Source organism: Pinus tabuliformis, chromosome J, assembly GCF_031772625.1.
Source record: "Pinus tabuliformis cultivar Carrire ecotype Pingquan chromosome J, CPIR1, whole genome shotgun sequence".
NCBI lineage: Eukaryota > Viridiplantae > Streptophyta > Pinopsida > Pinales > Pinaceae > Pinus > Pinus tabuliformis.
The window spans coordinates 830,624,908-830,632,310 of record NC_142295.1 but is presented as its reverse complement, the minus strand read 5'-3'; positions in this window follow the sequence as shown (position 1 = coordinate 830,632,310).

The following is a 7,403-nucleotide window of genomic DNA, read 5'->3' as shown; positions in this document are numbered from 1 at the left end:
CAAAAACATATTTTTCCCTGTCCAAATTTGATGATCTTTAGGGTGATTTTGGTCCTCTCAAAAAGAGGAATTCAATGCCACAATTATCTTTTTCCAAGGAGCTGTCCAAAGAGGAATTTGGCCCTAGTTGCCAATTTTAACACTCCCTCTCAACTAGGGAAAATTCCTCCTGCCAATCCATCCATTATCATGCCATTTATGAATCATCTCTGCATCTCACCTCTACTCTACAGAACACTGATATAGATAATGAAGAAGAATTGATTGAGAGTGAGTCACAAGCCCTTACCACTCTCCATTGACAAAAGTTAGTCCAGACTTGATCCCAAGTCAAGTTGTTGAACACCATGCATCCTAGTCATAGGGAGTACGATAGTACATGATGCATCCATCAGTAGTGCTATGGTCCCTATCCACTTTTCCCAAATCATTAGCCAGATGAGAGGTACTTCCCATGAGTCCCGGACTACATGGGTAGGATGTATGCTGGGGCAATAACAGGGAAAGAAAAATCACATCCTACTCACAACCACATGTAGGGAAAGGTCAAAACCACATCCTACAGTCACATGTCACAACCATCGTAGGGAAAGGATAAACCACATCCTACGTGCATGTAAACCACCGAGAGTAGGGAAAGGATGAACCACATCCTACATGCATGCCAACCAATCAATCGTAGGAAGGATCCTACTCGTGGGTAAAGGATAAACCATGTCCCACCGATATGTCAACCATCAATCATAGGGAATGAGCATCCTATATGTGGGGAAAGGATGAACCACCTCCCACTGACATGTCCACATGTGACAATAAACAAATGATTATATGCATATTTTACTGGGTTGTCCGCAGGAGAAGGTGAACCGCTCATCCTATGCATATGCCATCAATCGTAGGGGAAGGTGAACCACTCACCCTACATACATGTGTCATTAATCATAAGGGAAGGTGAACCACTCACCCTACACACATGTCAACCATCGTGGGGTATCACAGGGGAGGTCAACCACTCACCTTGTACACAATGCACCTATAGGGGAAGGTGAACCACTCACCCTATGGTCAATCATAGCTCTAAGAAGTACCCCAAGCCCCTAGGAGCTCCCAGAGCTCATTGTTCAACCGAAACCTTCATAGAAGGGTCTTTCCACGATTCCCAACCTCCCTCTGAAGGAAGATAATCTTGACCTTACCAAAAGGCTTTGTGAGGATGTTGGTAATTGACACATCCATCCTCAAATAATGGAGCTTGATTTCTCCTTGTTGTTCTAAAAAAAATCGCGGAACACAAAATTCTCTTAAGGACGATGCCCATTCTGCAATATACAATGGTGGTTTTCAGCATGTGCACAAAAAGGCTCACTAAAGATTTTTTCAACTGAGTGGCTTCATAATAAGCCATGCTTACTCAGAGAAACTGACTTCAGTCAATGATTCATCCATGATGAGGGTGGATCCCAAAATATATAGGACCTATATGTGCTCTTTCTATTCCTCTTATTGCCAGCTCAGTTAATATGGAATCTTGGCTTCCTGGTAGAGTACGTCAAACCATAGATTATAGAACAAGCAACTATCGATATATGAGGCTCATCCAAAGATTGACTCAGAGTCTATATAGAGCAAGGCATATGATAGGTGTTTATCAAGAACACCAGGGATCCCACAAGATATATATATATATATATATATATATAATCAGATCAGCAACTTCTTCATCTTATCAGATCTTTAAGTGCAGGAAATAGTGTATCAAGGTTGGTTTTCCATCTGTGAACGAGAGGGATATCATCTGCATCTTTGATCATGGCTCCCTCTAGATATCGAGAAAGTGACTTTCCCCAAATAATCATTGAGCTATTTGACACCTGCTGCTTTTCTCGTCATTATTCCTGTCATCCATATAGCTCCCTCTGAATCCTTACTTCAGATGGACATTCAGTCTTTTATCAATCTGTTTCTCATCTTCATTATCATACCAAACCTCTACAATACACAGGAAAACTTCTTTCCCATGCTCAGACCTCAACAACAGTCTATCAAATAGAACCTTATTACTGATATTACAAATATGACTGACAGTATAAATATACCAAGGGACTTACTCCTTGGAATGATTTTCAAGCCTGATTATCCCACTGATCTAGAGTTCTAGCCTTGATCTTAACATTTTCTGTCATTTTCTAGGTAGACCAAGGAAAATCAAATTAAAACAAAATATATATCTGATATACTGAATTTCTTCCAAGGCAAAAGAAAGTGGCCAATAGTCAATGCACTTCAATTGTTAACAAGAAACTGACTTCCACCCTCTAGGTTTGGATGCTTGCCATCAAATGATGGAGATGAAAGACAGTGAATACTAGCAGTAGCCTAGGATAGGTGACAAGGTGTGATACAACTTAACTCATTTCATAGGCCAGAGGAAGACCCAAAACTAACTTTTGTCATAAAGGAGGTATGATCGTGAGACAATCTTCAGGTGTCCACAGATTTATACACCTTCAGGGATGTTGCTTTTAATGATGCTATTCGAGGGCTCTGAGATAGATGACTGATTCTTCTCAGAACTGAATGAGGATTGATACTGCTTGATGCCTGAAGATTTCTTCCTTTTATTGCCACTCAATATTTACTGATAACTATACTGTAGGGTTTTAGTATAGATTTTATTCAATATCATCACAATAAATAAGATTCCATAAGTCAGCTTGATTGACATAAGATGTTCAAACTATGAATCTATATATATGTGCTGATCATGATACTGATGAAGGAACACATCAAGGATCTCATATCCCAGGTATTCATACTATCTCCACAGGTCAACGTACATTGAAAAATATCAAGCAAATACTGTCTCTTCCATCAACAATGCCTCTCACACAGCTCTGGAGTCTACACATACTGGTCTCTCCACTTAGAATCAATGCTAATCTGTATCCACATCATTCAATTCTTCAAAAGTTGATGAATTGGAGATTGAGTTCCCAGGTTGATGTCTCAACTAAGATCTTCATTTAATGATGATTCTAAGCATGAAGGGGATCCTTTGGGTCTGAACAATCTTGATTCTCAATGCTGCAAAATGCCACAGGATTAACTTCAGCCACTGAACAGTTTTCAATTTCCTTTCTTCACGAGATATCAACGATCATTTGTTCGCAAAATAAGGTCCAATGTTGCTACTGAATAACTCAGAAGGTATTGGTTAGACAGGAGGGTCGAATAGGTCTGGGTGCTTCTGCAATACTCAATTGATTGACTCAACGATAAAACAATTCAAACCCTCAATGAAAGTCTTCAGATAATGACTGTGTTAAAAACTGGGTAAACAAAACACAAGAGTGCCTTGATGTGACAGCGGATCCAGCCTCAAGAGATGCCACAAATGACTGGAGATAGGCCTGAGAATTGGTTGTAAAATATCAGCAATGAGCCTTTGCTTTCTTCTTTAAGGGCCGAAACAATAGTTCTCTAGAACTGATCAAGGAGGCTGAAATACTTCAAATAAAGGCTATGAAGGTTGAAATATTCTTAGAAACATCCTGCCACAGGCTTTCCCCTTTCATTGATTGAATCAACCTTCTAACTTGAATATTCTTAGAGTGTAAGAGCCTTAAGGCAGTCCTGGCTATAACCTGGTCTTGCACAGGGATGCCTAGAAAGATGAATAGAGATCTCAACCATCATTCTTGTTCTAAAACAAACTCTTGACAGATCCATACTTAGGAAACCAAGAGTAGGTTTGAGGTCTGTCCTTTGGAGGACTGAAACACCTACATCAGAACTGCACACACTCCCACAAGAAATTACTTTATGACTGCAGGGAACTTTCCAAGTTGCAGAATTGTGCCTTAACAGAGAACTGAGCTTCCTCCTTTGCTGGTATAGAACTCGAATCCCTCCAACAATACCCAAACTTAAAGAACAATCCAGTGACAACTTCTTGTTTAGAGAGATATGCAGACACCAGCCAGCAAGGATTAATACCCAACGAAGATCCCTCACTCAAAAAATAAAGGAACCCAAGTGTAGCCTTAAAATTTTTTAATTGACTTTTCATCAATTTCTTCCGCAGGTACATAAATTTCATCCTTCACTCTATTTCTAATTAATTTAAGAATTCTTTTGCTTCATGAAGCCTTACCTTCAGATTTGCAGGGGAAGAAATCATGGAGACTTGTCAACAACCTTCTTTTAGTGATTGCTTCCTTGCTTGGGCTTGTCCTTACCTGAGCTCTAATACCATGTTAATTTTAGGTTAACATGTTCTTTGCTTAGGACAGTTACTTCAATTTTCCATTTTAGCCCTATTATCAATTCATTTCTTTTCATTAGCAATCACACCAATCATTATCACATTGACAGTAATTGAAGAAAGAACATAAACGAATAATGCAGAGGACAAGCCAAGACAAGAGGACACATGAATATGGCTCAAGCCAGGGAAAAACCCCAAGATGGGGAAAACCCTTGATCAATTCTTCTTATTATTAATGTCAAGTGTTCAGCAGAGAGAGAGAGAGAGAGAGAAAGTACAATAATTCAAGGTCAAGCTTGACTAGCAGAATAGGAGAGCCACTATCACTGCCCTCAATAATAGATGCAATTCTGGAGCTGATGTCATACTGTAGAAGAAGCTGACTGGTTAGGGCTAATACCTGTCTATCAAGGAACTACTTTAATCAGGTCAACCATTCTTCTATTACTCAAGACTACATGAGAACATCATATCTTATGTTTATAACAGCTAGAGTTCCGTTGCTTGCTAGTCCTGGTTAGGGCATGAAGCACAATGTTACAGCCTTTACCAGTACACTTCAAACAACCTACTATAGCTGCGGCCTCCATTCATGTTGATTTGTTCTCCTTCAGCTTCTAATATGAGCTTGATCCGGACCCTAAATAAATCTTCATGCCAATCAAAATAGGTTTGCAGTCTGCCAGGGTAGTAGATTGTCTTCTCGGCCTACTGTTAAGCAGGATAAGGTATGCATCCTGCTTGAGAGGGACTTCTTGTAGATGCAACTTTCTTGGGAGAGAGTTTTCACACCATAAAATCAACCCTAAAAACTCCATCTCTTTCATTATGTGTGCTGTCATCTTGAGGAATAACTCAGACCTGTAATATGAAATAGAAAAGCCTAGAATAGTCTTCAAACAAGCCCAAAATTTCCTTTAACAGGCTTGGCCTTCTGCCAGAGGAACTTGGTCCATCAAGTAGCCCAATCAAGACGTCAATCATGCCCTTCCTCCTTTGTTGGAGCTATCTTCCTTCTGTGGCCATTTCAGAGAGAGAAAGATGTGTGATAAGATGTGTGTAATGATGATGGAGGGGACTTCCTTTTATAGGATTTGGAGAGGGGTTCAATTTGATTATTTTACCCCAAGCTGACCTTGACAATTTGCACATGCGTGGGCTTAATTTCAAAAACATATTTTTCCCTGTCCAAATTTGATGATCTTTAGGTCAATTTTGGTCCTCTCAAAAAAAGGAATTGAATGCCACAATTATCTTTTTCCAAGGAGTTGTCCAAAGAGGAATTTGGCCCTAGTTGCCAATTTTAACAATGAAATAAAGTTGGAGAACTAGAATCCATTTATAACATGTGCAAAGGCATAGGAGTGCGTGGAACCTCAAAATATCTAGAAGTGAAAATGATTTATGAGCAACTACTTAGGACATTGGTGGAATGTTTAAGTGTGAGGTCATCTTCTCATGCCAAAGAAGTTGCAAAGTCCTGGCCTAATGTTTGAAGAACCAACTAAGGATTTAAATAAAATGAAAGCACTTCTAGCTCCTGGCTAGGGATGATGCAAACAATGAACATGAGGAAACATAGAAGTTAACACAACAGCAAGAGGGAGAAAATTTTCCCCTTAAAATTACCAGTCTACTAGCTCATTTGTACCATAATACATATAGTTTGGTTTTCTCAACTAATTAAAGTACTCCTAATGATAGTAAAGGATTTTAACACCAAGACAGGGGATGTTGCTTATACAATGGGAATAATTAAATTGTTGCTTGAGTGTGTAGAGTTGTTGTATAGATCAAAAGTTGGGTAAGTGAGGCTCAGGGATGATATACAAAATACCCATGGCTATCCTTTTCTCATTTAGTTTGGGTTTACACTATAAGTATATAGCTCTCAGCAAATCAGATTGAACAATTAATCTTAGTTGATTCATGCAGTCACAAAAAAATACATCATCATTCAGTTCTAATGTTTTATGTGATATGACAAGGAATCAATATGCTACTAGGTAGGGTGAATCACATCCAAACCTTTCACCATCATTATCTTGATTGCTTGATGTCCTTGTAAATTTAGCTCTTATAGGTCCTGAAGAAAATGTTGCATCACTGGTGGGAAGAGCCTCAAAAGTTGTTAATAGTAAGCCCACTGGCATAGAAGTTGTCCATTTACTTTTTCTAAGGTTGGAGTAAGTGAACAGAGAAGGGACAAAAATATAAACAATAAAGTGAAAGATCAGGAAGCAGGCACAGGTGCAAATCAACGGACTGATTGGTTGGTGCACAAGCTGACTACTGAGGTGTATTCATATTATTGGTTTGACCACTTCTCAGAGGAAGATGACTTATGTGGATATATGAAATATGGATAACTTGCCTCCATTTCATGACATAGGGCACTGCACATTGCTAACAGTGATGTTACTTTGAGTGACAAATATCTTAAGTTTTCTAAGGTGGTTAGCCAAAGTGATCATTCACAGACACATACTGTGTGGAATCCAAGTATAGAGATTGCCATTTATGATTGCTCATGGTATATGTTGGGAAATCTCTGTAGACATGTTATTAAGGCTAGTATGGTTTGTCACAATTGTCAAGTGGCTAGACCATCAATTGCTATGCAGATATATGATCAATCTCTTCATGGTTTGTTACAGTGTCCACCAAATGGATTAATTATTCTTGACCATGATATAGCACTATCCATTCATATGTAGTAGGATGTTCAGAGACTATTGGGCCATCTAACCACAGAGGCACAAACCCTCCACTTATATCATTTCTTGGGAAGTGTGTTTGCAAGAAGAGTAGAACTAAAGGTAAAGTGGGTACTGTAGAAGATAATAATGTTGTAGTATGTGGGAATAGAGTTTTCACTGATGGTGACAATGAAGCAATTAGTCACAAAATTATAAGGATGAGATTTGTGAAGATGTGAACTGTTACCCCTCAAATTTTCATAGGTTTTGAATAACTGTTGTGCATGTTTTTGTTAGAGATTTGAGGGTATTGATAGACACATTTGATATATTAAGTTTTCATGATACCCAAGAAGTTTTCTATGCCATACAAGGTACTATTCTTGTCCCTCTACAATGAAAGCAGGTTATGATGTTTGTGGTTGTTTTGTCCTTGG